We start from the raw sequence: 8,617 nt of genomic DNA on the forward strand, positions 1-8,617 counted from the left end.
TCTGTAGGGCCTCCAGGCCTTTGAGGGAGCCAACAGCTCCTCCCAGTTTTGTATCATCCATTAATTTGCTTAGTATCCCTTCTAGTCCTGCATCCAGGTCATTAAGGAAGATGCTGAAGAGCACAGGGCCTAGGATAGAGCCCTGCAGAACCCCAGTAATGACTGGTCCCCAGTCTGATGTCACCCCATTCACTATAACCCTTTGCACCCAACCCATGAACCAGCTGCTCACCCGTCATTTGATGTGTTTATCCAGCTGTGTGCTGGACATTCTATCCAAAAGGATACTGTGAGAGACAGTATTGAAAGCTTTACTTAAATCTAAAAAGATTACATCAGCTGGCATCCCTTGATCAGCTAGGTGGGTTGTCTTGTCATAAAAAGAAATCAGGTTTGATAAGCAGGACTTTCTTCTCATGAAGCTGTGCTGGCTGTGACCGATGACCACTTTGTCTTTCAGGTGTTTTTCAATACCTCCCAGAATAATCTTCTTCATAACTTCTTCAGGCACTGAAGTGAGACTGACGGGTCTGTAGTTTCTGGGCTTCTTATTCTTGCCCTTCTTGAAAATCAGGATGTTTGCCAGCTTCCAGTTACCTGGGACAACTCCGAATTCCCAAGGCTGCTAAAAAAATCATCAAGAGAAGTTTTGCAATGACATCAGCTAGCTCTTTGAGGACTCTTGGATGAACCCCATTAGGCCCCATAGATTTGTCGGGATCTAGCTGGAGCAGCAGATCCCACACAATTTCAGGGTTGACTGGGAGTTAATGATTCTTGTGGTCATGGTCAGCCAGTTCAGGGCTCTGAGAGCCCTTTGGTCCATCATCCATGTTGAAGACAAAGGCAAAGAATGTGTTAAACACCTCTGCCTTGTTCAAGTCCCTGTTTGTGAGGTGACCATCGTCATCCTGTAATGGGACAATACTATTTTTACACTGCCTATTGCCATTAATATACTTGAAAATACCTCATTTTATTGTCCCCCACAATTCTGGCCAGCTTCAACTTCAGTTGAGCTTTAGCCATATGAATTTTCTCCCCACAGTGGCAAGCAGTGAATCTACTCTGCACCCTGCTCTAGTTCTGTTTTTGTTCTCTATCACATCCAGAGATCCCCAATGTTACTCATGTGGTTTTATAGCACTGAGAGGGAAAGGAACCAGTTTGGTCATGCTCTATTTCCCTTCCTCTGTCAATCAGCACTCCTTTAGAGTTGCCACATATATGGGATATGTGAGTCACAGACAAGGACTGAATGAGGAAGAGGGACTGGATAAAGTACTCCTCTGCTTCCAGTGCCCTGTAGCACCCACTTTGCTCCAAAATCATCCCCAGACAGTTTTTGACCTCCAACAAAGTACTAATATTCTCAGATTAGTAAGGCATGAGAAAGATCCCCATTCATATGTTTTTTTCTAAACCCCACTGACCTTTTATTCAAAACATTTAGGATTTAAATACTCAGTGGTAATACAAACTTTGTATTCTGAAAGGATTCACATGGTGTCACCAACCACTAGCCTATGACAGTATTTAAGCCTTGTTTACCTATGCTTTATTTTTAGGATGCAACCTTTTTGTGGTTTCTTTCCACTAGTATTTTCTCAGTATCCCAACAGCACAGACCTGCAATTTGGTTTTGAGGATTCTAAACAAAAAAATAAGTAATGAGTCTCTGAATGACAAGTCTGGAGTGAAACCTGAGTCCTGGACTTCATGCCCCTTACAGAGGCCTTGGTTAATGTTTGCCTCAAGATTTTTCTTTTAATTTGTATTTTGTATCCTAGCTTACAACTAGACCATTGCATTTTAGTGAAAACTGAAGCCTCACAGGGGCTTTTAAACCTGTGTGGAAAATGATATAATATTTTGTAATTACATACCATTTTTGCAGAAAAGCACCCTGTATTTGCTCAACCTTCATGAAATTACTTTTAGTTCCAGGAAAGGGTTGACAAAAAGCTAATCTCTAGATCCAAAAACAAAGAACAAAACCAATAATGTACTTTTTTATAATATGCAGCTTTGTTTTAATTTTGGATCCTGATTGTGTTTCATTCAGCCAGAAGATACCAGGCATGAAAAGCAGGAGTGGCAACACCATTTTCATGACCAACAGACCTCTGGCATCCTGGACACATCTTTTAAGCACACTGTCTCTAAACAAAAATCCCAATTTGAGATAAAGCTTTTCATCTGGTATCTCCTCTTTTCTGTGGGTCCTGTTTTATTCATTGGTACTCCTAAATATTTTCTGAGACCCTCAGTCTTATTAACTTGAAATGGCTTGGTTGATGATGTTGATTGCTACATTAATGTTTGAAACATAAAAGTGTTTTGAAAAGTCCATGACGGGCCATCTAAACAAAGTTATCACCTGACTTGTCAATAAACATGGACTCAGAAGGCGTCAGTCCAGTTCTTTATGACAAAGTGATGAGGCTTTGAATATTTCTTAAGGGCAAATTCAGGTTTGATTTCAGAACATACTTTCCATAGCCTATGAATAGCTGCTCATAGAGCTGCTTATAAGAGTTACTTATTTGAATAATGAAAAAGACTGTAGGTCTTAATGACTTTCAGTAGAGTAAACATTACATAGTAAGTCGAATTTGAAGGACAGTAAGCTTTAAGGTTGGTTAGTTTTGGATTCTGGTCAGACTGTCCTACCCACACATGAGGTAATTTGCCCTGTCACCTACATAAGCTTCCTGGACATCCTGGCATTCTGTGAAACCCATAGAAATTGCCTTCTAACCACTTCTACTCCACAGAGATCATCTGCTTTTTATATGTCCCATTTACCTTTTTTGAATTCTTATCTCAAATCTGCTTTCTTTCATCTAAGCAAAAATACTATGTACTTGAATTTTCCTCAGAAAATTTTAAAAGTTCTTGATCATCTCCTGTCCATCATTTTGCTTCTTCATTTAAAAAAAGAATTATGTATTAACTGAAAATGCAAAAGCACTGAAGAAAAATAGCAGTTGTATGATGAGGTAAATCTGAACTGCTTCATATGCTTCCAAATTATCTACTTGACACCAGTTATGGTTTACAGCATTTTAGAAGTCTGCCTTCTCTATTCTAATCACCAGAATTGAAAAATATTTTAATTACAGTGCTATATATGCACCTGAAGTGCATTTGACCTCTTTCCTTATTGTCCCCACTAACCATGAGGAGATATAATTGCTTATAATGCGTACGCAAATATATCAAATGACATTTCTCTTGTAGTAAGTCAAGATAGCACAAGCTGCAAAGAAATCAATTTTCAGTAGTCTACAAAAATGACAAGGATTTGACGAGTGATTAGAGACTTCAGTAGCTCACTTTCTATGAATTAGACACTATTTTTAAAACACATGTCAATGATGTCACTGACTCATCACTTTACTGTAAAGTTACATAATATCTGGCATTTGTACAAAACCCATACCTTCTGGATTTAAATGTCTTCAGTGAGAACCTCACTTTCCTATTGAAAATAAGGAGCTCTGAGCTTGCCCGTCTACACGGAAAACTCCATAGAAGCTAAATGGCAAAAATTTATTTATTCATTTGCTTCAGAATGCCATAATAATTATGCTAATGTCAAGGTGTCTGTCAATCTCTGTCTTGATTTTTCAGTGATCTGTGACTTTTAAATGTTCTTCTAGAGAAGGAATCTTCAAGTCTCTCTGGTGGGCAACAGTGGGCTTAATGTTCCTCCCTAATTCCTATGCTCACTGGTGACATGAGAATTAAATATACTCTTTAGGCCTACCAGCAAAATCCGAAATTTGGTGTTAGCAAAGGATTGGAACAAAAACAGGAAAAGTCATAAACCCCTGGCTTAAACCCATAGATTACAATCAAATGCATTGCATATATAGGAAAAAAATGTTTTCTTCTTATTTCAATTTTCTTCCAAATTTGTAATTCTCCCCCAAAATATGATGAGATTTTCTCAGTGAAAAGCAATCTATAAAATATGGCTGGCTAACAAATCTATCTTAAAACCTCTAAGAAAATTGATGTATTGCTACTGTAAATGGAAAGCAGTAATAACAGTTTAAAACTGTTTAAAACTATTCAATTGCCAAATCTTGAAAGTATACCAACAAGATCATCATGTCCTGGAGAATTTTAGTGAAAATCAGATAGCTTAAGAAAAAGATATTAAAACTGGTTTTGCTTATTTAAGCAGCTTTAAAGCCTCTGTGAACAATGTTTAGGCTTCTTGTTCTCTGTCAGGCAGTAGCATAACCTTTTTTCCCAGGGCAAGAGCAAACAGCAGTTTAAAAGTTGTTTTGTCTATTTACTATTTTGAAATCTAAGCTTAGGGCAAGAGCTATGTAAGCGTAACATACAATAAGGAACAACAACAAAATCTCTTTTTATTTTAAGAATAGCTTAATGACAGACATGGGCTTCTACAGTGGCTCTCTGGCAGACCAGTCACTGCTGCCAGTCACTGAGCACAGTCTCAGCAGGACGTGATGACTCATTAGAGAGCTGAAGGAGTGGAGGGAATACACCTAGTGGTACAGGTCGCTAGTAGGATTTTGGCTGACTCTTGTGAAAGAGGAGCTTTCTACATGTGTTAATTCCATGTTGGGCAGTTTGGAGTAGGTTTGTGAGAGGGAAGGAGGAAGGGAAGCTATAACTGAAACACTAAAACAAATATAATTTAAGAGTACTAGTAAACAGGGCACTTACAATTCCTATCATCATTCTTCCTCAATATAGGAGGGAAAAGTAATCCTTTCAGGTGTTTATTTGCATCCCTCTGCAGTCTATCCTGAGCTGTCCTCTACCCTCCCTTACCGAAACAGCATCAGAGGTCACTCCTAAGCATAATTGCTCTATAATGGATGAAATTAACATCTCAAGTCTAAACCATAATCCAGTTTTGGGAGAGATAGAGAAAGGAACTGATAAGGAGAGACAGAAACCAAGACTAAAACTACTTTCACATATAGGTACAGACTGACCTGAGTTTAGATAAAATCATGAATCAGATAGCTGCTTGTCTCATGAGAAAGTTGGCTCATTAATTAAAGCAGTCTCTCCACCTGTGATTGCACAAAGTCAAAACAGAGCTGTCCACTTCAGCAGGTAGGGAGAACTGTTCAGTATCAGCCTATTTCTGTACAGGAAGCATCAAGACAGAAGAGAAAGGAAGGATGTGCTAAGTTGCAAAATGGGACTGAAAATGCACTTTTGACCAACAGCACATTCTGCAAAACAGCAGCCTCTTCTCCATATTGAAACCTTATCCACAACTGACCATTGCCACTGTCATCAGTTTTCTCATAATAAATTAACAGAGATTGGAATCACAGCTTCAGAAAATTTCTTTGCAGACTCTAAGCGTCTGTGAAACTAGGTTGGCCTTGAATTAGTCATGAATTCAAAACTCAGCTGCCATTAGAAAAACCTTAAGGAAAATCCTTGTGTAAGTTTTGAGTAAGCCTGGTCCTGTTGAGAGAGTTTTATCAAAACCACATGAAACCATGTGACACTCGATGTCTTTCTTAGTGTTTTGCTTGAATATTGAGCTCATTTAAACTCCAAGTTAAAAAGGAACCACAAGATTTGGAGTCCATACAAAGTGGCATTGACTGTTGTGGGCCCTGGAGTCAAAATGGGTGAGTCCCATGCTCAACCAAGTTCAGTAATTCTGCTGATTCAGTTTGCATGCAAACAAGCAAAAGCCCCCATGGTATTTCACTGTCAGGAATCAGAGTCATATTCGTGTGTATTTTGCTAGTACAGCCAGACTCTATGTGCACAAGAAACTAGAAATACAAGGCAGGAACTAGCCCAGCCTAGCTGGGGGCTGGCTGCATCAGCCTGGTGCCCCACCTAAGCTGGCAAACCTTGACCAGACCCAGCTGGTTTGTACAAAATAAATGTGTCTCAGGCATTTCTTCATCTTTTCTTAGCACACTTGCCCCTGGCAAAAGGAAATGAGCTTTGTGTTCTCCTAGACATGTGACAAAGACACTCTTGTCTTAAACCATCTCTGTGAAATGAAAATAATTGTCTTTATCAAAGCCAAAGTGCTTTGAGATCTGTGAGTGAGCAGTGTTATATCACTGAAATGCATCATTGATGATTAGATTAAAAAATAAATCTGCAGTGCTGCTAATTGAAACACTGTTTATAATTAGAAGGGCTTTTAAAAGTCTGTTTACCCTTCAAATGAATATAGAACTTCTGTATGTTATGAATAGTTCATAGTTAATAAAATTTTTGCTATTTTATGTCTTGATGATGCTTTAAATCTACATTTTGACAAAAAACAATACTCTCATTAACTGCTCAGATTTTAACCTCTTTCCAGATTTGTATTAACCTTGTTGCCTTTCCTTTTTAGTTTAAGTCTCTCATACAGAAACTTTACAGCAATTGCAGCAGTTGCAGTTTTACTAAAACTCAGCACACAGCCATTTCCAGTGTCAGAAACTGACTCTGATGAAAGACTTTGGGCAAGACTTTGGCCCAAGGTGTCCACCCAGCTGGTACCAGGACCCTGCAAGATCCCTTCATACAGAAATGCTACCATTCCAGCTGAGGACAGCCTGTGGCCGAGAAGGCTCCATATTCCAGAGAGCTGGCAAGGACACACCTCCCAGGGAAGGCCCTGCTTCCTCTCCTTCCTCCCCATGGCCATCCAGCGTGGCTGCCCAGGGGCCAGGAGTGAGTGCAGGGCCAGGGGTGTGGAGGCTACACCATGAGGAGGCCCCTCCTGCCCACTTGGCCTCACCTGGACAGGCCCAGCCTTAGCCCCGCAGGTCTAGTGGCACCTGCACACGAGGTCAGCAGTGAATTGCAGTAGGTCCTTTGACCTTTTTCTGTTATTCTCAGTGAAAAAAAACCACAAACCAGTGTCATTACTTTAGACTCCTCCTGCTTGCCCTTGGGCTAACACCAGAGGTTCCCTCAGAGCACCAGTGCATCACCAGTGTGAGTCCACACCAACATTGTGAGATGCCATTTCTGGCCCCAGTCCAGGGAAACACTCAGGCACACGCTTCCCTTTGAGACTGGCTGTATGCAAGGACCAGATCATATGATTGCTTCCCCAGGAACACAGCAAGCAAAGCAGTAAAAGGAAAAATGTACATAAAAGTCAGGGCTCTGCAGCTTCCAGCACTGAGCTGTAGAGGCTGGGCGCCATCATGAGAGGAAATCCAGCTCAGTAAGGGGACTGCATGGATGTCAGTGTCGGTCTAGGGAGAAGACATTGAAATTCAGCACATCCCTCTGCAGCCCGGCTGTGTGACGCACTGGGGATATTTGGCAGATCCTCCTGTGTTAGCCCCTTTCTCTTCCTGTTGTGGTCTGAATGAATAGCCATTCTGCTTAATTTAACCTATTTTTTCTTAAGTACATACACTGACTATTTACTCTAAAGCAAGATCTGAATAGTATTTGTATAACTACAATTTTTCAGTATGTTCCAGCAGTGTTGATTCATTTGTGAATTCTTGGCAAGATTCTATTCAAGAAAAATCCCCAGAGTAATTATAGTTGTACAACATTAATGTGTTTTTTGCCATCGTCACAACTTATTTTGCTCCACCTGGCAATATGAATGTGAAAAGTCATGTTTTGTTGTTATAAATTATATCTGCACCAAGACAAATTACTGCAATAGTTTCATTCATATAGGTACAGGCAAGCATTAAAGAGTAGACAAATTGCTAAAAGACTCATAATATAGCCTCTTCTATATACAAAATCAGTGTAGTAAACAGTTTAGGCTAGCATATCAGCAGAAGTCTGTTGCTGAAACCTGTATTGCATGTTTTTCCAGCATGGTAACAGATCAGTTCCCAATTACCCATACTTCGCACTGCAATCCTTAACACAGTACATTCCGTAATGAACAGCATAAGTACAGTAGCTCAATGCCAGATTCCACTAGCAGGCGCCACCCTAAATAGAATTAAAATACCACAAATTAAAAGGAACCTTGGAACAATTTAACAGTAAATACAATTCCAGTAAGTGCTTCTCTTCTCTGTCTTGCAAATATGTTACTTTTACAGTCTTTTCTTTAATTGAAACACAGGAATGTGACAACATTCAGTGTGACAAATGGCTTCAAGATATCACATATATAAGAAATCTTGTCAGCATTTCTTTTGAATTGCATGCTTTTGAAACATAGTTTAATATTGTTTTTCACAATACAGTGTGTCTCAAGCTCCACGTGTCATTTCATTGTCATCTGCTACTTTAGAACTTTGGCCAGGACAGCCTGAATAAAACAAAATTAATGCCTTTCCCCATCTAAATCTGAACAGGTCCTTCTGCAGATAAGTCTTATTAACTTAAGTGCTCCCTTTTACACTAGATTTTCTGATTGCAATCAAAACCAAAAGTGGAACTTTGAGAAAAAAATAATGTATTCCAGAGAAATGTCACTATGTCAAGGCACTTTATGAATTAAGTAACTTATTAATTTTTTTGAGATAGCAAAGTATTACTATTCTTATTATTGGACCTCAGATGACATTGTGATCTAACAAGTCAGCAATTCAATCCACACCCTTAGACTTCTCTTGGTTATAAGTCTTTCTTCTTCAAGAAAATTTTTGTCTGCTTTTGAAGACCA

The sequence above is a fragment of the Corvus moneduloides genome, chromosome 6, assembly GCF_009650955.1.
Source record: "Corvus moneduloides isolate bCorMon1 chromosome 6, bCorMon1.pri, whole genome shotgun sequence".
Classification (NCBI taxonomy): Eukaryota; Metazoa; Chordata; class Aves; order Passeriformes; family Corvidae; genus Corvus; species Corvus moneduloides.